Genomic DNA, 24530 nt, shown 5'->3' with positions numbered 1-24530 from the left:
GTCGCCTTCAGTAGCACTTACATGATGTAGCCCATTGATTTCAATTATACAACTTGCATGAGTAAGTATGACTGAAAATGAGTAAGTCCTGAAGAATCAAGCTGTTACAGTGATGCTTTTCAAATATAAAATATAATAAATGACACGTACTTGATCAATTAATGTTGATAGGCTTCATGGAAAAATTGCTTTTTGAAGAGTGATTTTAATTATAATAGGGTAGCCAACTAGCATATAAGGAGAGAGTGAAAGAGAGCATATCAAGGATAAAAGGTGGCTTGTAGAAAGGTATGAAAATGAGAGTGGGAGGAGGAAACAGAGGGAACTGTGGAGGAAGACTTGGGAGGAATGTAGGTAGAGGAAGATGATTTTGGTAATAATAGTAGCAGCACACTGTTGTATGAACTGGAATACTGCAAAATAGGTGGTGGAAAGACAGACTGGAGAAGGTTGCTGTGGTCAAGACATGGTATGCCTATGATGAGAGCAAAGGTTTTAGCAGCAGGAATGGAGAGAAAAGTGAAGGCATTCAAAATGTAGGAGCAGTAAGAATCATCTAGAGCAATGGGTCACAGACTATGGGTCGGGACCCCAAAGTGGGTCACAACCTCATTTTAATGGGGTCACCAGGGCTGGTGTTAGACTTGCTGGGGCGCAGGCCTGAAGCTGAAGACTGGCTGAAGGCTTCAGCCCTGGGTGGCAGGGATCAGGCTTCAGCTTCAGCCCTGGGCAGCAGGGCTCAGGTTCCAGCCCTCCCTCCCCAGGACTGAAGCCCTTGGGGTTCCGCTTTGCCCCCCCCCCAGGGGTGGCAGGGCTCAGGTGGGCTCAGGCTTCGGTCCCCCATCCTGGGGTCCTGTAGTAATTTGTGTTGTCAGAAGGGAGTCACGGTGCAATGAAGTTTGAGAAACCCTGATCTAGAGCCTGGATATAGGTTATTGTGCAGTCAGTAATCCATTCCAATTTTCAGACTAGTATTAGTGAACACTTTGTGTGGTGACACTTGGCTATGTAGGCTATGTTTTTTGGACAGGGAGCTACAAGGGCCATATCCAGCATCCTGAATAAAAAATCTGCTATATGTTTATTACAGCATTGTGTCCCTTCACTATCAAGTGTAACAATACATAGATGAGAAGGAGAAAGATGAATCAGACATCACCAAAATTACAAGACTTTTTTGAAGGGTGGATGTTGAAGTTGTCTATTCTGGTAGAGAAGGAAGAAACAGGATAATGCAGATTACTATTTGCAATACAGCTCTCCTGCTCCTACATTAAGTAAGTTTAGTTAGTAAGAATATTATAAAATACCTAGACAAAAAATTAGTATTTGTGTGATAGCAGAGATATATACTGCATACTGTTTGAATGATGGTCTGTTTTTTATATACTATAAATTGCACCAGTGAGCCTAATGATTTAAGAACTCTTAAAAACCCTTTGGAGAAATAGCTTGTTCATGCCATAAATTTAGCTAATTAAAAATACAGACACCAAGGTTGTGTTTACAAAATTTGCACATTGTAGGGAGCCAGGGTGGCTTCCCTCTCAACCTGAGGGTAAAGGGCAGCTCTCTCAGCCTGAGTGGGCAGGGCCAGGCCAAGCTAACTCCACCCCCCGGAAGGGGAGGGGTGGGACAGGAAGTACAAAGGGCGGGGCCCTTAGCTCTGCCAGGGCAGCACCAGGGAGGAAGGCAGATGCAGGTGCGGGCTGCTGCCTTCAGCCCCTGCTGCCATGCCAGGGGAGGCTCTGGACCCGGGAAACCTGACCTGCCAGATGGACTGGAGCTACCAGGACTGCCAGTAGCCGAGTACCCCAAGGAACTGGAGCAGCCTGAGCCAGAGGGAGAGCCGGAGCTGCCAGCAGCTGATGACCCAGCCGACCCACCTCAGGACCAAAACCCAGACAATGCTACAGACTTTTGCCCACGCTCACCTGCTTGAGGGGTGCGCCACAGCCTTTTGTCGGCACCCCCTGCTTGAGGGGCATGCCACAGCCTTTTGCCGGTGCTCCCCAGCTTAAGCAGTGCGCCACAGGCTTTTGCTGGCGCTCCCCCCCTGCCTGAGGGGTGTGCCACAGACTGTTGACGGCGCTCCCCTGCCTAAGGGGCATGCTCCAGACTCTGGCCGGCGCTCTTCCCGCCGCTAATTCCCCGGTGACAGAGCCATGACCCAGGCCAGCCAGTGATGCAGTAGCTTCCCACTGCCCCTAGCGGCCCGGTGGGCCAGCCGACAAGGATCACACACATGTTAAACCCATATCTGTGTGCACAGAATGGAGAAACGAGTGGACAAAGATGTACTTATTCTGCAATGTTTCATCCATACAAATGAATGGTTTTTGCATGCAACAGATGCATACACAAATTTTACAAGTCCTACTTAAACACCCATAATAGAAAATTTGGTACAAGCTATCTACAGACTCCAGACTTTGTAAAAGATTTGCAAACGGAAGATCTTGTGTGGATGATATTACTACATATGTCTCAAGTAAAGTGAAAACTATATTTCCATCCCAAGTTAAGAGAGCTCACTCTAAGGACAAACATACTTCATAACAAAGTAATGTTTGTGCTGTCTTCTTCTTTCTCTTCCTCATTATTTTCTGCTCCAAGCAAACCTACTACCATATATTTCATGAAAGGTCCATCCATTCACAACGCATATGCAAAGATTTCTATATAGTACTCCAGGGATCAGTTAGCTGCAGTACAAACCATATACCAGTTGCCTTTCTTAGTGCTGATTGGGAATGGGGTACATGAAAGTGTGAAAAAAAAATTGCTTTCTTGTGACTTTGTGAATTTTATTGTTTGCTAAAGGTCCTGGGCTGTCAGCACTGGAGATTGAAGTCTTCAGTTTATCTATAGAAAAGGTACAGAACATCATTGGGAATGGTACTACAATCTTTTCCAAACAATGTGCCTTAGCCTTCTTCTGGAGGGGCCCCACTAAAGATAAGAGAATAGCTCTGTCTCCAGGACAATATGTCCTTGCTCCCCTGCTCCAACCCGAACCCTGGTTAAGGCTGCCGGTTATTTCCAGTTATGATAGCAAATGTGATGTAGAATGTTTGTCTGAAACAGTTAAGAAACATATAATTCTTCTGACTGTTTTGTTTTTTTATCTTCTTATCTTTCTGGTTCTTCCCATTCATCTTGTGATAGTGCTGCTGAATTGTCATGAAGCAATATTTGATCCAACTCTAGACAGTTATATTCAGTTTATGAACACCCAGTCAATTATTTTGTTGGTAACTGATAGGTTGGTTAACTCCAAAAATTGAGATAATTTTTGGTACCTTTACATAGTAAGCATTTGAACTCTCTCTCCACCCCGTCTGTAATGTAATGAAATGGGCTGAACAGTACCTTGTTTTTCCCCGCCTATTCTTGTTACAATCATTCTCTCAGAAACTGATTTGTTTTATGCTGTTTTCCATTCACATCACGATCCAATCAAACTGCAGAATGTAGGAAAGATCAAAGTAGTACAGCATACTCGTCTACAGTAATTCACAGAATATATGAGGCATTAAAATTTCCATTCCTCATTCCCATAAGAAAGACTATAAAGGTAACAGAAAATGATGCAGAATATGAATCTATTCTTGAGACAATGATTGTAGCAAGAAAGGGAAATGGTATAAACCAACAGACCTTTTCTTGTTACAATCTTTATCACTTTGAAAGCAGTTCTTGCTCGTGCCATTCCCAGTTTTACTTTCTTTTCATATCTCCCTATATGTCTTTTAAATGGCAACACAATTTGGAGGAAAAAATAAAAACAAAAAATCCACTGTACCGTCTAACTCACCTTTTGCCCCATACAATTTTACTGATTTTCTCATAAACAAAAGACTAAAACTGTTTGCTTTTGGTTAGAAAAATTGACAATAGTGCACTAATGGAATGGAGAAGGAGAGGAAGGTAAAAGTTTAAATTGAGGTTGGTTTAACACACAGTTTTGATCTGATTTTAGCCGCAGACTTCACTATCCAACAGAAGTGGTTTGGAATAGCACAGAAGTAGGAAATAACCATAGTAAAATACAAATCTGCTAACATTATGTGAACACTTACTACTTTAGATTTAAACTGTATTGGGGGGGGGGGGAAGAGATTCTTGAATGTGTGCATTGTTTATTAAATCATTATATAATACCTTTGTAGCATATTTAATTTGAACCCCACAGGGAAAAGAAAGTAGGTGCTGAATTCTAGTGGCCTGTTTCAATCCCCAGATAAGTCAATGGAAACTTTCCATTCATTTTGTTCTGTTCATTCCCTCTGGCATTGGCCACTGTCGGAAGACAGGATACTGGGCTAGATGGACCTTTGGTCTGACCCAATATGGCCATTCTTATGTTCTTATGTTTCAGTGGGTATTGGATCAGGCTCTAGGAAGGGCTGTAGAAAGGACTGTGGGAAAGGGACTGTATGGCAGTGTTTCCTAATCACTGGTATTGGTACATGGTATTTCAGCTTTTTGTCACTGGCACTTGAGACTCCCCCACCCCACTTTAAGGGTCGATCCTGCCAGATGCTGAGCACTTTGGCCCTGATCTCGCAAAGCACTGATGCACATGCTTAGCTTTAAACAGGTGAGCAGACCCACTGAAGTCAAGTCACAATTTTTAAATTTTTTTACACAACTGTTTAGTGAAATAAAAATTAACCTTCACTACAATTCCTGGTCATTATTTGCTGTAATCATCCTGCCCTTCAGGCCAATGCTGTAGGATTACATGAGCACAATATTATTTTCCATAAATTGCTACTAAATTTGAACTCTGAATCATACACAATAGTCTTGCGAGACGCATCCCATTTTTCATTTTTTTAATATTTAGATGCATTTACATCACCACTGATTTTGGCAACTGTAGTTTCAAAACGGACATTTTTGGCCACAGAGTTACATAAATCTCAATGTAGATAATCTTGATGCAGGAACACTGATGCTCAGGACTGACATTGTCTTGATAGTGATTTAAATTAAAGTATTTTATGAACTTCGTATGATACTTCTTTCATGTTTCAGAACTACGATTTGGTTCCCAATCCTGCAAAGATTTGTGCATGTACTTAACTTTATGAATACTTAGTACCTCTGACTTCAGAGTTGTTTATGTAGGACCTAATAATTTGTGTTCCCTCACCTGTTCTGTTGGCTGTGTTGCTCTGGGTTACTTACACATCCTGATTTCACTAGGATTACTCAAAATGTGTAAAGTTAAGCACATTTGTAAGTCTTTGCAGGATCATGGCCTTGATTATTATGAATATGTTTGAGGTCTTGCAGCTATGTAACATACAAATCATAAACATGTTAAACATTACAAATTATTTTAGTACACTTTTGATATTTAAATAAAATACATTAGCCATCTATTATATTAAAGGAGATAAAAATAGTTGCAATAGCTATTTCATGTTTGATATAAACTGATTATTAAAAACATATTTACTAATGACTAAGAACTAATAGATAATATATATCTCATTACACACTTGTTAACCATCAATAACAGGGTTTAAATAATGTATTGGTATTTCATTCACATAAAGCTGTTTTACTAAACCTAAATTAAATCCTTATGTGAGAGATTTAATTTAAAGTGTGACTGTTTTCACTAATGAACTACCAATTTGTTTCCCCACATTGCATGTTCTAATTTGTGCTTATGATGATTTCTAAAAACATATGGGTTCCAAATGTGGTTATGTATTTTGCAGATTACCTTCTGAGATACACATCTTGAAACCTTCTGCAATTTTCTCTCTAACTCCATTGTTTTTAATCACATATCCTCCAACATTTTATCAGATGAATTTACTGTGATGGGCATAGTGGATAGTGCTAGTTAATCTGTCCAGAGACTTTGTGATCTTTAGAAAAGATCAATCCTGTGCTCATAATTTACAAATTGTTCCCAGATATCAGACATCATCAGCCTTGTTATTTTCATACTGCAGTAAACACAAAAGGAGAAAGAGATATAAAAGGTAAAAGGCCTTTTGCAACATAAAAGAGAATGCAAGGTTGATCTATCCTTTGCTCATGGTATTTTTTGGCAAAAGATACAATAATGCAAGTATCTTTCTGATTGATTAAAGTATTGAAGCGCATTCTTTGCTTCATAAATAATGCTCTATTACTTTTCTTCAAAGACAAGTAAACCTTGACAGACTGACCTTTTTCAGGGCAGGGAGTTATTTCAGTGCCATAAATTATACTGTAAAACGAGTGGAAATGCTACTGAGAAGTGTGTGACAAAATAAGATTAAAGATTACTACACACAAAAGATTGTTGTTTTATTAATAGAGTCCTGTCAGAGGGATGAAAAATTCTCAGCTTTTTACTGGATGCTGAGATCACGTCAAATAGAAAATTATGAATGCATTTTCTAAAAGGCAACCAAATATGTCAAAATAACAATATACTGATTAGTTCCCCCATGCCCTTTATGTGTTCACTTAAAACAATTTCATTGCTCTTCAAATAAAGTTTAAGCACTGGGGTTTGCCTTGCACCCCTGAAGGATCATGAAGCCTGCTGGCCTGTGATGTTGTATGCAGGTGTATCAACATTACAGTGAAGACACTTTGCTAGAACGGAAGCATAGGCATTTCCTTTGTCAGTATTTGTATTGCCAAGAGGAAAAGCATATGGTATTTCTATGTCCATTGATTTATCCAGTAGACACTAACCTGAGAGAGATCTCCATGGTACTTTGAAAAAAAAGTGACTTGTTTAAATAAGTTGTATTAAAGCTTTCTTTATTATTATCTAGATAACATGTCAAATGAATTTGCCATTCATGAATGTAGAAACTTGATGAAATTAAAGGTACAACAAGCAAGTCTGTTTAAAAAGGAACAGTTTGCAGTTTAAAGAACTCTTTGGGTTTCTTTATTTTGTAATGCATTTACCTGAAAAATCCTGATCAATGACTTTTGGATCAATGCCATATAGTGAGGTGATAAATAATGATGGGAATGGGAGAAAAATGGAATACAGCATTGAACCTAATTGAAGAGAGACTGTAGAAATCAGAGTTTTTTCTGATGCTTGAGCCAGTACATTTCGCTCAAGTAATAAAAACTGTAATAGTTTCATGGAACAAATCCATGTTATGCAAAGCTGATATAAATCCCTTTCCAGTACAGATCATTATTTTGATGATTGGATAGGATGTCCATGCACTGGCATTCATTATAGTTAGCAGCAAAGGCCTTGGATCAGAATTACCCTTATTACAGAAAGCACTGTAACAAGGAGGGGATGCATGTCCTAACCTGTAAACACATTTCAAAAGATATGACAGTTCTTGAATACAAGAGCCAAAGGCTAAAATAATCATTGGATCAAACGTGTGCTCTTACAATTAGCTATCTCAAGCTAATGCTAGTTTATATCTGTGGCCAGCCCTAGGGTGTTCACTGCACTAAGCAAACAGCAGTATGTCTCTGCACCCACAGCCCACAAGTCTATCCCATTTTTAATATTTTTTTTAAAGATTTGGGGCTTAAGATTTCTATTAAAATCATTTATATAAAGTTGCTCCTATATGTCTCCTTTTGTGGTGGTTCTTCCTGCTCTTTATAAATTCCTGCACTTCTTTTTCCTTTCTGCTAGCTGTATATCTTAGTGTATCTTCCTCCCCGCCTCCCATGTTCTGGTTCCCCAGCAGACTTGTTTTCCTGTGTAATGTTTCTGTCCTTCTAGCTCTCTCCAACATTTCTACCCACTCCCTCTCTGTTCAGTGCCCCTCCACAAACACCCAGCTACTCTCTGCCCCTAATCGCTCAAATGGTCTGCCACCCACACAACTCACACTCCTGCTTCCACACATAAGCACACACTCTATGCCCACCCCCAACATATAAACACTCACTGTCCCTTGCTCTCTGCCCCTACGCATACACACTCACTGTCCCAACAGGAAAGTCCTATAGAATTTACTAAAAATTATATCCCTGCTTTAGAATTCTATAGATTGTTAGGGGGGAAAAACTATAGACAAAATCACATTCTCTGGCCTGGTCTACACTATGAGTTTAACTGGAATTTAGCAGCATTAAATCGAATTAACCCTGCACCCGTCCACACAATGAAGCCATTTATTTCGAAATAAAGGCTCTTAAAATCGATTTCTGTACTCCTCCCAGACGAGCGGAGTAGTGCCAAAATCGATATTGTCATTTCGAATTAGGGTTAGTGTGGCCGCAATTTGATGGTATTAGCCTCTGGGAGCTATCCCACAGTGCACCATTGTGACCGCTCTGGACAGCAATCGGAACTCGGATGCACTGGCCAGGTAGACAGGAAAAGCCCCGCGAACATTTGAATTTAATTTCCTGTTTGCCCAGCACAGGAGAGCATAGGTGACCACAGAGAGCTCATCAGCACAGATAACCATGAAGCCCGATAATCGAAAAAGAGCACCAGCATGGACCATATGGGAAGTACTGGATCTGATCGCTATATGGGGAAAGGATTCAGTGCTAGCAGAACTTCGTTCGAAAAGACGAAATGCCAAAACTTTTGAAAAAATCTCAAAGAGCATGATGGAGAGAGGCCACAATAGGGCCTCAGAGCAATGCCGCCTGAAAGTCAAGGAGCTCGGACAAGCCTATCAGAAAACAAAGGAGGCAAATGGTCGCTCCGTGTCAGAGCCGCAGACATGCTGCTTCTACGCTGAGCTGCATACAATTCTAGGGGGGGCCGCCACCACTACCCCACCTCAGACCGTGGATTCCAAGGCGGGGGTAATCTCATCATCCACACCTGAGGATTCTGCGGACGGGGAAGAGGAGGAGGACGAGCTTCTGGAGAGCACACAGCACTCCGTTCTCCCCAACAGCCAGGATCTTTTTCTCAGCCTGACTGAAGTACCCTCCCAAGCCAGTACCCAAGACCATGACCCAATCGAAGGGACCTCAGGTGAGTTTACCTTTTAAAATATAAAACATGGTTTAAAAGCAAGCGTTTTTTAATGATTAATTTGCCCTGAGGACTTGGGATGCATTTGCGGCCAGTACAGCTACTGGAAAAGTCTGTTAACGTGTCTGGGGATGGAGCGGAAATCCTCCAGGGACATCTCCATGAAGCTCTCCTGGAGGTACTCCAAAAGACTTTGCAGAAGGTTTCTGGGCAGTGTAGCCTTATTCTGTCCTCCATGGTAGGACACTTGACCACGCCATGCTAGTAGCAAGTAATCTGGACAAAGCCTGGCAGCATGTTTTTGGTGTTTGTTGGTCCCGGTGTTTGTTGGCATTCAAGCAACATCCATTCTTGATCTCTCTGTGTAATCCTCAGGCGAGTGATATCGCTCATGGTAACCTGGTTGAAATACGGGAATTTAATTAAGGGGACAGAGGTGGCCATTCCTACTGGGCTGTTTGCCTGTGGTTGAAAAGAAATCCTTCTCTGCAGTTAGCCAAGCGCGGGGGGCGGGGGAATTGGTGCTGAGCTTTTCGCCTTTGGCTAGCAGGGATCTTTCCTGATACCAGCCACACGGTGGGGGGAGGGATAAAGCGATCATCCAGAGAATTGGATGGGGGGGTTAGTTTGCTTTCTGCTGCTGAAGGTTAACAGGAAAACTGCAGCAGTCAATGGGCTTTGCTTGGTATGTGAGAAAGAAGGGCGCAGAAGCCGAATTCTGTTGCCCGGACCTGCGTCTGTGATCTCTAACACCAAAGCCACAGGCACTCAATATTAAGATGGAAAATGCGACCTTGTACTGAAATCACATGTGCTATGTAATGTGAATAGTGTTGTTCACCGTGAAAGAGTATAAGCGTTGTTCTGTAAAATGTATCTTTTTAAAAACTTCTCTCCTTTTTTCCATCCCTCCAGCAGCTGCAAATTTTTCAAGCCTTCCTCCTTTGTCCCGAAGACTATCTCAGTTAAGGCGGTGGAGAAAGAGGACGTGAGATGAGATGTTCTCGGAAATAATGGGAAAGCACCTGCAATGACAGAGCTCATTTGAATGAGTGGAAGGACACGGTATCTAAGTACAGGAAAGATGCCAGTGAACATGAGGTCATGAGGGACGCTCGAGATGAGAGGTGGCAGGCTGCAACGCTGGGGCTGCTGCGTGATCAAACAGACATGCTCCGGCATCTGGTGGAGCTTCAGGAATGGCAGCAGGATAACAGAGTACCACTGCAGCTGCTGTATAACCTCCCTCCCCCCTCATCATGTTCCATAGCCTCCTCATCCAGACGTGTAAGAATGCGGGGGGGGGAGTTCCGTGCACCCTCCCACTTCACCCCATTGCACAGCCCAACCAAAAAGCTGTCATTATATTGAATTTTTTCAATGGCCTTTTACTTCCCTCCTATCCTCCTCCCAAACCTCACCTGGGTTACCTTGTTGGTTCTCTCCCTATGTTTATAATCAATTAATAAAGAATACATGATTTTTAAATGATAGTGACTTTATTTCCTTTAAAAGCAAGCTGTGATTTAAGGGGGGAGGGTGGTTTGCTTACAGAGAATGAGTCACTCAAGGGGGTGGGTTTTCAACAAACAGAAGATTCACACTGTAGCCTGGCCAGTCATGAAATTGGTTTTCAAAGCTTCTCTGATGCACAGCACTTCCTGGTGTGATCTTCTAATCGCCCTGGTGTCTGGCTGCGCACAATCAGCAGCCAGGCGATTTGCCTCAGCCTCCCACCCCGCCATAAATGTCTCCCCCTTACTCTCACAGAGATTGTGGAGCACACAGCAAGCAGCAATAACAATGGGGATATTGGTTTGGCTGAGGTCTGACCGAGTCAGTAACGAGCGCCAGCGACCTTTTAAACGGCCAAATACACATTCTACCACCATTCTGCACTTGCTCAGCCTGTAGTTGAACAGCTTCTGACTCCTGTCCAGGCTGCCTGTGTATGGCTTCATGAGCCAGGGCATTAAGAGGTAGGCTGGGTCTCCAAGGATAACTATTGGCATTTCAACATCCCCAACGGTTATTTTCTGGTCCGGGAAGTAAGTCCCTTGCTGCAGCCGTTTAAACAGAGTAGTGTTCCTGAAGACGCGAGCGTCATGAACCCTTCCCGGCCATCCCACGTTGATGTTGGTGAAACGTCCCTTGTGATCCACAAGTGCTTGCAGCACCATTGAAAAGTTTATGTACTGGGTACCCTGGTGCTCCGGTGCCAAGATAGGGATATGGGTTCCATCTATCGTCCCACCACAGTTAGGGAATCCCATAGCTGGAAAGCCATCCACTGTGACCTGCACATTTCCCAGAGTCACTACCTTTCGTAGCAGCAGCTCAGTGATTGCTTTGGCATCACAGCAGCCCCCACAGTAGATTTGCCCACTACAAATTGATTCCCGACTGACCGGTAGCTGTCTGGCATTGCAAGCTTCTACAGGGCTATCGCCACTCACTTCTCAACTGTGAGGGCTGCTCTCATCTTGGTATTCTGGTGCTTCAGGGCAGGGGAAAGCAAGTAACAAAGTTCCATGAAAGTGCCCTTACGCATGCAAAAGTTTCGCAGCCACTGGGAATCGTCCCACACCTGCAACACTATGCGGTCCCACCGGTCTGTGCTTGTTTCCCGGGCCCAGAATCGGCATTCCATGGCTATAACCTGCCCCATTAACAGCATGATCTCCAAAGCACTGGGGCCTGTGGTTTGACAGAATTCCATGTCCATGTCCTCATCACTCTCGCCGCCGCGCTGTCGTAGCCTACTCCTCGCCGCCTGGTTTTCCAGGTTCTGGTTCAGCATAAACTGCACAATAACGCGCGAGGTGTTTACAATGTTCATGACTGCTGTCTTGAGCTGAGCGGGCTCCATGCTTGCAGTGGTATGGTGTCTGCACTGTTCACCCAGGAAAAAGGCGCGAAGTGGTTGTCTGCCGTTGCTTCCCCGGAGAGGGGGGAGGATGTACCCAGAACCACCCGCAACAATGTTTTTGGCCCCATCAGGCATTGGGATATCAACCCAGAATTCCAGTGGGCGGAGGAGACTGTGGGAACTATTGGATAGCTATGGGATAGCTACCCACAGTGCAACACTCCGGAAATCGACGCTAGCCCCGGTACATGGACGCACACCACTGAATTAATGTGCTTAGTGTGGCCTCATACATTCGACTTTATAGAATCTGTTTCCAAAATTCGAATTATGTAAATTCAGATTAATCCTGTAGTGTAGACATACCCTCTATTGTAGGATTTGAAGGGAATTGTGCAGAGCTTCATTAAATTTCCACAGCCATAATGGTTGGATCCCAGTTAAACTCTACAGGATTTTTCATAAGTAAATCATCCACCCAGCCACACAAACTCCAAAGCGAACTTGCTGCTTCTTCTCGCAAACTTCTGGGTCCTCCACAATCCAGAACTCACTCACTCACTGCCTCTCTTCCCCCAGACTCTCATTCAGAGTGGAGGCCTACTGTGAGGAATTTTTATGCATCTCCCAAATCATAGGCCCTTAAATATGCCCTGGCTGATTCACCAACCAGAGTGAGATGGGTCCCAATCAACAGGGTTTCTGCTCAGGCCTGGGTGTGCAAGGACAGTGGGGAGAGTACAGTATGAAAGGATTGAGGAGTGGGACTGGTTCCTGGGGCAACAGGAGAATGGAGTGAGGAAAACCTGTCAGGGAGGCAGTTGTAACAAGGATTTGGTTAGTTGTTGAGCTGCTTGAACAATATCAATTGAATCATTTATTTAATGAATGTCACAGGATCTTTTGAATATATTTTGGGGGGAAGGGAGAAGTTTTGTAGTTACTCAGTTTATAGAGCTGGGCAAATACATGTGTCTGTGTAAATATGAATTTTGGGACATTTTTGAACAACATATTTGAGAATATTTTTTTCAACATTTTCCCAGCTCTGGTTTCTTTATTTTTCTTTGCCTGGATGGTTTATTTTTCTTTTGCATTTTCAATTCTGCCACCCTAGGGATCAACATGGTCTGTCTAGAGGGTGGAGCCATGTCTTTTTATCCCAGATGTTTAGACCAAAACAGAGACACAGTAAGAGAGAAAGACATGCACATGGAGAGCAAATTTAATTACCATGCTGGAATTTAATATAAGATCTTTAATTGTGCAACTTGAAAATTTCCTCCACTTCCACACAATGAAGTTTAATTATGTTGATACATAACAATGCTTATCCAAGGTGAGATCTATGTTTTCTACACAAACCACCTATGTGCAGTGTGTCCCCATTAACTCTGTGCTCTTTAAAATATGACTTTCTAAACTTGATTGTTATCATTTGCTCCATTGTGACCCACTGTTTTCCATGTTTATGACTCAGAGATTTAGAGTACATTTTAGGTGATAAGTGTTGATGTATTAATACTTACAGCAATGACTCAAAATGAAGTTAGGAAAAGAACATTACACTGTTACTATTTAAGTGAGCAGGAAATCTTAGCTATTGCTATGATAAACATGGAATCATAGAAATGGAAGGAACCTTGAGAAGTCATCTAGTCCAGTCGCCTGCACTTGTGGCAGGACTAATTAACTAGACTATTTCTGACAGGTGTTTGTCTAACCTGCTCTTAAAAATCTCCAATGATGGAGATTCCACAATCTCCCTATGCAATTTATTCCAGTGCTTAACCACCCTGACAGTTAGGAAGTTTTTCCTAATATCCAACCTAAACCTCCCTTGCGGCAATTTAAGCCCATTGCTTCTTGTCCTATCCTCAGAGGGTAAGAACAATTTTTCTTCCTCCTCCTTGTAACAGCCTTTTACATACTTGAAAACTGTTATCATGTCCCCTCTCAGTCTTCTTTTTTCTAGACTAAACAAACTCAATTTTTTCAATCTTCCCTCATAGGTCATGTTTTCTAGATCTTTAATCATTTTTGTTTCTCCTCTTTGGACTCTCTCCAATTTGTCCACATCCTTCCTGAAATGTGCTGCCCAGAACCGGACACAATACTCCAGTTGAGGCCTAATCAGAGTGGGGTAGATTGGAAAAATTACTTCTCGTGTCTTCCTTACAACACTCCTGCCACTACATCCTAGAATGATGTTTGCTTTTTTTGCAACAGCATTACACTGTTGACTCATATCACTGGTCTACAATTTTTGAGAAGTCGTCTGCTTCAGAGATAAAATGTGCTATTTATTATGTATTTTGATGTGCTCAATTCAAATATGACAATTAAAACAACTGATTGGCTACTGTTTCTAAGATATTTAAGTTTTTATATTTTATGTCTATGTCTATTGTGTAGATAGTAGAGTTTTAATCATAAATTGTAAACCTAGGTCTTTTCATGTGTTCATGGTTGCTTTACATGATAATATTTCACCTGTCCTGTATATGTAACATTTTAAAAAGGTTATATAAGTAAAATTGATTATGAAACTATTATGTACATAGTTTAGTCCTATTCAGTGTCTACTCAGCGCTTCTTGGCTTATCTCTTGTATTCATTAAATGGAGCATCTCTTGTCACTGTCCAGCAATAGTCTGCAAGCATTGATGGGCTCCATTTGCCCTGAGAGCGTTTCTCCATTGCTGCAATGTCCTGGTGAAATCGCTCACCATGCTCGTCGCTCACTGCTCCGCAGTTCGATGGAAAAACATCTAGATGAGAGTGCAAAAAATGTATCTTTAGTGACATGTTGCAACCAAGGCTTTTGTATACCTTGAGGAGGTTTTCCACCAACAACCTGTAGTTGTCTGCCTTGTTGTTTCCGAGAAAATTTATTGCCACTAACTGGAAGGCTTTCCATGCCGTCTTTTCCTTGCCACGCAGTGCATGGTCAAATGCATCATCTTGAAGAAGTTCACGAATCTGAGGACCAACAAAGACACCTTCCCTTATCTTAGCTTCACTTAACCTTGGAAATTTTCCATGGAGGTACTTGAAAGCTGCTTGTGTTTTCTCAATGGCCTTGACAAAGTTCTTCATCAGACCCAGCTTGATGTGTAAGGGTGGTAACAAAATCTTCCTTGATTCAACAAGTGGTGGATGCTGAACACTTATCCTCCCAGGCTCCAATGACTGTTGGAGTGGCCAATCTTTCTTGATGTAGTGGGAATCTCTTGCACGACTATCCCATTCACAGAGAAAACAGCAGTACTTTGTGTATCCAGTCTGCAGACCAAGCAAGAGAGCAACAACCATCAAATCGCCACAAAGCTGCCACTGATGGTCATAGTTTATGCACCTCAAAAGTTGCTTCATGTTGTCATAGGTTTCCTTCAGATGGACTGCATGACCAACTGGAATTGATGGCAAAACATTGCCATTATGCAGTAAAACAGCTTTAAGACTCGTCTTCAATGAATCAATGAACAGTCTCCACTCATCTGGATCGTGAACGATGTTGAGAGCTGCCATCACACCATCGATGTTGTTGCAGGCTACAAGATCACCTTCCATGAAGAAGAATGGGACAAGATCCTTTTGACGATCACAGAACATGGAAACCCTAACATCACCTGCCAGGAAATTCCACTGCTGTAGTCTGGAGCCCAACAGCTCTGCCTTACTCTTGGGTAGTTCCAAATCCCTGACAAGGTCATTCAGTTCACCTTGTGTTATGAGGTGTGGTTCAGAGGAGGAGGATGGGAGAAAATGTGGGCCCTGTGACATAAATGGTTCAGGACCAGAAGTTTCATCCTCTTCCTCTTCCTCGTCTGACTCAAGTGAGAATGATTCTGGTGCATCAGGAACCGGCAGTCCTTCTCCGTGGGGTACTGGGCGTATAGCTGATGGAATGTTTGGATAATACACAGTCCACTTTTTCTTCTTTGACACACCTTTCCCAACGGGAGGCACCATGCAGAAGTAACAATTGCTGGTATGATCTGTTGGCTCTCTCCAAATCATTGGCACTGTAAAAGGCATAGATTTCCTTTTCCTGTTCAACCACTGGCCAAGATTTGTTGCACAAGTGTTGCAGCATATGTGTGGGGCCCACCTCTTGTCCTGATCCCCAATTTTGCAGCCAAAATAAAGGTGATAGGCTTTCTTAACCATAGTGGTTATACTGCACTTTTGTGATGCAAAAGTCACTTCACCACAAACATAGCAGAAGTTATCTGCACTGTTCACACAAGTACGAGGCATCTCTGCTCACTTTGGCTAAACAGAAATGTGTCCCTTTGCAAAATCAAACACTGACAAATCAGAGAGCACGACACTGTATGATTTCTAGAGCTGATATAGGGCAATTTGTTCAGCAGAGTGATGTAAGCTTCGTTATGATTGCATCATCCATGACTTCTAGGAATAACACGATGCAATTCATATCCAGTATGACACAATACCAGCTTCAGATTGCATCATTCATTGTTTTGCCTAAAAAGCAAGTACTGTCCAAACCCAGTCATAGATTTATTCATAGATCCAGTCAAAGATGTATTTTAGTCATTTCTGGTTTAAATTGAGATCCCTTCCCTTTATAACTCACTTATCCTCTGCCATTCCCAAGTCAAGGATCGTATATACTGACCCAATAGCATATCTTGAAAACTAGAGCCAATCAACAATTTTAAGCATCATTTTCGTTCTCAGTGACCCAGAATTAGTAAAGTTTGACTACATTTATTTCAGAAGCATTTTGACTGTAGAGCAGTGATTTAGCTTGTAATCCACTATATCCCCCAGAACTGATCCCTGAGGGACCCCACTCGTTATGTCCTTCCAGCTTGACTGTGAACCACTGATAAATACTCTCTGGGAATGGTTTTCCAATCAGTTTTGCACCCACCTTATAGTAGCTCCATCTAGATTGCATTTCCCTAGGTTGTTTATGAAACGGTCATGCGAGACAGTATCAATAGCTTTACTAAAGTCAAGACATATCACGTCTACCACTCCTCCCCCCCCCCCATCCACAAGGCTTGTTACCTTGTCAAAGAAAACTATCAGGTTGGTTTGACGATTTGTTTTTGACAAATCCATGCTGAACATTACTTATCACCTTATTATCTTCTAGATGTTTTCAAATTGATTGCTTAATTATTTGCTCCATTATCTTTCTGGGTACAGAAGTTAAGCTGAGTGGTCTGTAATTTCCTGGGTTGTTCTAATTTCCCTTTTTATAGTTGGGCACTATATTTGCCCCTTTCCAGTCTTCTGGAATCTCTCCTGTCTTCCATGACTTCTCAAAGATAATCACTAACGGCTCAGATATCTCCTCAGTCAGCTCCTTGAATATTCTAGGATGCATTTCATCAGGCCATGGTGACTTGAAGATATCTAACTTTTCTAAGTAATTTTTAACTTGTTCTTTCCCTATTTTAGCCTCTTCTGATCCTATCTCATTTTCACTGGCATTCACTACGTTAGAAAACCGAAACAAAGAAGTCATTAAGCACCTCTGCCATTTCCACATTTTCTGTTATTATTCCCCCCTTCTGCCCCCCCCGCCTTCCCCCCCTCCCCCATTGATTAACAGGGCTACCCTGTCCTTGGTCTTCCTCTTGCTTCTAATGCATTTGTAGAATGTTTTCTTGTGACCCTTTATGTCTCTGGCTAGTTTGATCTCATTTTGTGCCTTGGCCTTTCTAATTTTGTCCCTACACACTTGTGTTGTTTGTTTATATTCATGCTTTTTAATTTGACTAAGTTTCCACTTTCCACTCTTGCCATACTTCCTATCTTTCCTGTGCAGTGGGCTAATGCCAGGCACTGAAAGTTTATATGTTTTGCTTTAAAAGAGTCACTCGAACTTCACATATAAAACAGTTTTAATGTATAGAGAAATTTACAGCCAAGATATTGGTATCATCTTCTTCTTGTATTTTGCTTTAAGAAAAAACCCTCCACCTTTATTTAAATTTCCCATTTTGAGCATTTTTATGCCTGTCAGTCTTGTTATCAATTAGGGAAGGCATTTCGCATGAACTCTGTTGTCCTTATAATTCATTTTTAATTATTTTTTACTTGTATTTGCCCTGATTCTGAGCTCACCTGTGCTGATAAAGAAGCAAGCCCCCTTAAATCAATAGAGCTGAAGTGCTGTAAAACCCCTATAAGTGAGATCAGAATCAGGCTTGATATGCATTTGTTGGATTTAGGTAACATTGTGGCCATCCTTGACAACCCAACAACATCTTTATATTCCCATGGGCTTTAAACAAAGCCCGTTTAATCCGGTGGAGAACTGGACTGATTATTCCTTGTACCTTGTGCAGCCTTAAAATCTGCATAAATGGAGTGTAAAGTGCTACCCAATGAGAACAGTAACAGAACTTTTTTTCTGTCTGACAGCATTACTCTACTGCACATTAATCAAATAAATGAGTGCCAAGGAGAACGTATATGTATAAGAGTATACTTCAGTATCTACAGGGCTAAGTGTGTTTTCCATAAGAGTAGAGGTTCATAATATAGAAATACGTTACTGAGGGCTCTGTGCATTCATATTACACATATGGACAGATCCTCAGCTGATGTAAATGAGAATAGCTTAATTAATGTCAAGGGAGTTATGCTGATTTACACCAGGGGAGGACATGGCCCACAATATTTGTTTGAGCTTTGTAGCAAATATAAGTTTTTCTTTGCCATTAAAAAGTCAATGTTTCCAACAGTTACAACACATTAATCTGAAATAATGCACTAAGCTCCTATTCCAAGTGTAGGAATATACGGCAGTACACCAGATATGGAAGTGTGGTAATATTTGGAAAATATTGCTTTTTTTTAAAATAGCAGACATTGTAAATATTTTCATCTATTGTGTATCATAGATCTGTCTGGTGGCTTGTTTTAACTCAGCAATTTCCCACAATTCTAACTGGTGTTTTCTTAAATCGGTACAAAGCTTTTCCTGTTAATGCAATTGTAAACAGTTTAACCACTTTTGTAAGATAAAATGATCATGAGAGAACCAACTGGAAGAATTTTATATGAAAAAAAACAAAACCTTTCCAAGTTAGAAAAGAGTAGTTCAGCCATGTGGAGTAAAGGTATGACATGGCCCAAACAACTCAGTTAGTAAGGGGTGAGACTCCTCAGTCAAATTCAAGTATAAATAGGATCAAATTTTCTAATTTCAGTTTTAAAATAAGTGCCCACAAGCACCACATTTATGCATGCAATGGTCATTTGTGCTCAGAAAATGGACAGCTTCATGTGCAAACAGGTACTTATGATACAACAGTCCACTGTGCATATGCAGATCTGAACGTGTTTTGTACTGGTGCAATTTAGGTTGTGCTTTTGAAACTTTGTCCCAAAATGGTGAAGTTAAAGATGACACAGTGCCTCGAGGCTTCATTGGGGCTTTGCCAGAAGTAAGGGGCAGTGCATAGTTGTGATGCCTCAGAAGCAGGCTGGAAGTCAGATTGTGATTCACACTCAGTGACTCAGTGAGTCCCAAGCTACCTTGTTCCTTCCAGGAGCTGGGATGTGAGAATGCAATCTGCTCCAGCCCTGTTTGTGATGCAGGGTACTTCTCCCTCTTTGGGCTGGTCCACACTAACCCCCCACTTCGAACTAAGATACGCAACTTCAGCTACGTTATTCACATAGCTGAAGTCGAACTATCTTAGTTCGAACTTACCGCGGGTCCACACGCGGCAGGCAGGCTCCCCCGTCGACTCCGCGTACTCCTCTCGCCGAGCAGGAGTACCGGCGTCGACGGCGAGCACTTCCGGGATCGATCCGGGATCGATTTATCGCGTCTAGACAAGACGCGATAGATCGATTGCTTACCGCTGGACCTGGAGGTAAGTATAGACGTACCCTTTGCCAGTTCAGCTGTGCTGGCTGGCACACTAGGAACAAGGTTCTGCTCACTCTGTCTCCCTGCCTACTCACTCCTGACACACCTGCATGTGAGAGGGAGTAGCACCATATAGGTTGCTCTAGCAGCTGTGCTGCTATCCATAATATGGGTATCCCACACAGAGGAAACAGGGGGCTTCCATCCACTCACTCCCCACTTTAGGCATGTAAAACAAGTCACAATCTGACCCTACACAAGTAAGATAAAATATATTCTACAAAATTCATCCCTGGTCGAATTGCACTGGAGTCAGTGGAGAGGCAACAAGGAGGAAATCCCCCATTTTATTTTTAAAATCTACTCTTGCCATTATATTTTTAAGTATAGCTCAGGCTATGACTCTGAGTTAAATTTTGACTGGGATTTGCACTGAGACATGATGCCAGGTTAAAGGTCCAAAGGATTCATAACAGATATAAAGCAACATCATAAAGCCCAGCATCATGTATTACTCTGTCAACTTAGTTTAAACTATAGCAAACAGGCAAAAAGGTTTCTAGCAAAATATTCTTAGCTATGTAAATAACTAATTGGAACAAAAACTGATTGTCTTCATGGAGAGAAAACAAAATCCTGTAGTGCTGGCTAAAAATATTTCAGCTATTTTTTCTACTTATAAATATTAATATAGCTAATAATAAATTACATACATGAATGATATGTCATTACTTCAAACTAAACTTTTTTAGATTGCACAGTTTTATTTAGACTGCACAGAAAATTAATGTAATTAAGGTCAACTAACCAGGGCCAAGCCTTCACTTATTAGGTGTCCTTGGTAAATGCTAGATTTGGCCCTTGTCTCTTCAACCCATACTTTACTCTCCTTCTAACACCAAACAACATGTCTCAACAATAAACCCAGGGCTCCGTCTTCATAGTTTCCTCTTTGAAATGATGCATTTGTTTCTGCTCAGTCACCTGCACCTTTAGTTCTCATGTTGACTTCATAGTTCTGTGCCCTGACAGCAGTGTCGTTCGCAAGGAGCTGCTGAAGCAATGGGAAAAAAGGATTTGGGGGTATGTGTGAGGCTAAGAAGGAACAGGAGAATCTTTTTTGGTGGGGATGTAAGAAACAGGGGACCGACAGGGAGAAATTCTGCAAACAAAGAATAGTAGTTCCATGTCGGCTTTATGTTGAGTGACTAGATTGTTCTCAGTATGTTCTAGCACTCTGTGGCATCCTATGAAACTGCCAAAACAGAGTGTGCCTAAGGCTTCACCTGCAGCTAAAACACTAGGAGGAAGCATATGCCTCAGAAAGAATTATATTTCCTGAAACAGACATTTTTATTCTTCACTCAAAGTGTGTTTCCATTTACTAAGTCAAAATATCCCTTTCTTATTCAGCAGATCAAACTTCCTGTGTTTTTCACAGCCTTATCTGCAGAGGCTACACAGGTAAAATAAAAGTGATCTGGCTTCTATTCCTTCTTGTGCATCACTGAAAAAAGTGTTCACTACATTCCAATTACAGTGCCTTAGGGCATAACAGTGCCTGCATTACCTTTATTCCTGGTGATGATGCACAAGAAGGAAAGAACTCGGCTTGACTCTCAGATGCCTAACTGAATTTACAGCTGTAAACTCAGAAACTTAGGAAAAAAGCATGTTTTTACTGGTAACGTGAGCATATGTTAACTGGAAGTCACTCAGAGCCAGATTTTTAATGGTATTTAGGAGTCTAAAGATGCAGATAGGTGCTTAGTGGGATTTTCAAAAGTACCTAACTTGCAGTGATGTGCCTTATGTTGATAGTTACTTCAGAAATCTGGCCCTGAGTGACTATCAACATAAGGTACAATCCTCCAGTTTCTCTTACTGAGGCACGGTGCCTCTACAGCACCCCATATTACAAGCTAACCATCCACAAATGAACAAGTTAAGCTTTGTGCACATCCAGCACTAATGGCTGCATAATAAAATTACATAAATATTAATTCTGACTCCTGACAGGTTGGGAACATTAAAGCTCTGAAATAATGAATGCATTGTAAATCAAACCAAGGAGGAAGAAAATATTAAGTAATGCATAGGTTAAAAATTTTTGTATTAGAACAGACAATTATTATCCTTGTTCTTCTGTGCAATAATACAGTTTTCTTTTGTAAGTATATATTCATATTTCTTATGTCAAAAATTTACATATACAAGGGGCAATTGTTTGTACAAAGCTTTTCAATAAAGACCATTCAAATAATGTTTGTGAATATCATTGTGGCTTAGTTAGTGTTCTTAACATATTAAAATGTCTTGAAAGTGCTTTGGATAATAAAAATCTAACCATTAAAATGTGGTAGATGGCTATATCTAATATGAAGATATATCTACTGGGTTTAAGAAACAAGAATAATCACTGAAACTGGAGTTTTTAGGGCCCTCTGAGATCACCAATTTAGTTTCACTATGGTAGATACATAAAGACAAACTGTAACAGGAAAAAGAAATAACTGGCGTGTTTTCTTCCTTGTGTCTGGCAATTATTTCTGCTGAATAGGTGACTTCATCGTTTTCTTGCACTATTTGTAATTCTAGGACAATTGCCAATGACACATTTTTTCAACTATTCAAAGGCATCATTCAAACCTCGTTTACACAAAAATTGCCAGAGAAAACATTCACCTGAAATACAGTCACCCTTTCTCAGTGGTCAGTGCTACCCATCAGAAGTGTTTTTTCTTATGGCAATTAATAGGAAATTGCAACCATCCATCATTTTTAATACAACTGATATTCATATCCACTGGGGAAATATATGAAAGACAAATACCTGGATTACTTAAGGTTGATCTCAAGGTCAGTCAAAATGATCCACAGGAAACATTTACAGGCAGCTGAAATTGCTTCTAATTTGTCAGTAATCTTTTGGAGCAGTCTATTGTAGATAAATTGTGTCTTGATAATTTGAAGTGGCCAACATGAGTTTTGATTCAAAGAGACAGGCTTTGAGTAGGTTAAATGAAAGAGAATGCGTTTATGTAATCTTAAGCCTTGCAAGGCAGGGAGATCAGTGGTAGACATCTCCCAGTGGTGCGCTCTTACGCTGTGTGGGTTGATGCTCCGGTTTGATTTAATACCAGATTACAGAGCCATAACCTTGTACATTTTTTGTTTACTGAAAAAAGTACAGTGCTTTGAAAATATGTCACTTGTGTGTTTTTATGGCAAATCTGTCAATTGAGCATATCTAAGGAAAGTCGCATAGCCAAACCATAGCAAATGTATAAATGGAATGTTCATCTGTTTTTAGTATGTTTTCAAAATGTCACTATTTTCCCCACATGAGATGATGCCCCACCACAGTAAATGCCTTGAAAACACATTGAAAATTCAGGAACATAAACTCCAACTACAAAAATAAATATGTAATTTTTGTTTGGCTCCAGAGAGGAGGGATTTATGGATGAAATCACCAAGGGAGTCAAAAGAACAGTCAGAGCAAGTATTAATGTAGTGGAGCAGTCAACCAATGTTAAGATTAAGAGAAAAGAACTAGAGGGCATTTTTTTTTCTTTTTGTAATGGTAGCATTTGGCAGCTATAAAGAAGGATAATATCAGATATGGCCAAAGAGATTCTAAGATTTTGGACACTACATCCTCAGCACTCAGAAATCAACATTTCAGAATCTCAGTGCTTTTTGGAATCTTTTCCCACATTTTTTTTCCAGCTCCGTGAACAAATGGAGATACTGTGCCTAGATACCATAGCAATGGGAAATTTAGAAATGCCAAGGACAGACAGACATAACTCATATATATTGTTTTAAAATCTGGTACCATTGAAATCCCTGAAGAAATGAAGAATTAATTAATATTGTTCTACATGAAAGAGACAAAACATGCCGGGATAGAGCCATTCCAGGACAGAGGGCATACGCACCACTTAAGCCCTGCATGGGGATGAATTTCAAATGTAAAAGCTTTAAAAAAAAAAAAAAGCTTGGGTCACCAAGAATTTAGCAATGTTAATTTTTACTCTCTTTCTTTATGGAAAATAATAGGGAATTATGGGCATGTTCTCTCCAAATTGATATCGGTGGATAATCTGTGCATTGAATGAAGGAGGCTTCGCAGATCTTGCATATACTGCATGACTAACCTGCTCCATAATTAAAGAACCAGTATACTTATTTCAGAGTGGTAGCCATGTTAGTCTGTATTAGCAAAAACAACAAGGAGTCTTTGTGGCAACTTAGAGACTTTTATGTAGAAGGTTAGCACAGAGCCTACATATCATTTAAGTACCAGTTAAACTCTGTTTTGAGTGGTAAAGTGGCTATTAAGTCCTGACCCCCTGCACTGAGGAGAATTTTCATGCTTTGCTTGTCAGGAAACAGTTGGTTTTGCTGTGACAAACCTAGTCTATAGAGTAAAAACTCTTCCTCCTTTCAAAATATTCAAAATATTCACCACAGCTCTTCCTATCTGGTGCATGATTGCTGCTGTGAGTGAGTGATCAGCAAAGCTCTGTAGAAGACCAGCCAGAACTGGATTTTTTTGCATAAAGTCGTAAGATAGTTTGGAGATTAATACTGGTATAAGTGAAGACACCTGAGCCTCTTTTTTGAAGGCCATCTCTCTTAACTGCTCTCAATATCTTAAATGTGTCTATTAAACGGACAAATAAATGACATAATGATAGGAATTAACATGATGTAAGCAACCCCATAACCCCGTCTCAACTTGGCCTTGCTCACCTCTGTTTCTATGTCCCATGTTGTTCCCTTGTCTCCCTCCTCCTGCTAATCCTCCTTCCCCATTACCTCCACCTTTACTT

This window comes from Malaclemys terrapin, chromosome 2, assembly GCF_027887155.1.
Source record: "Malaclemys terrapin pileata isolate rMalTer1 chromosome 2, rMalTer1.hap1, whole genome shotgun sequence".
NCBI classification, from domain to species: domain Eukaryota; kingdom Metazoa; phylum Chordata; order Testudines; family Emydidae; genus Malaclemys; species Malaclemys terrapin.
This window is presented reverse-complemented; position numbering follows the sequence as displayed.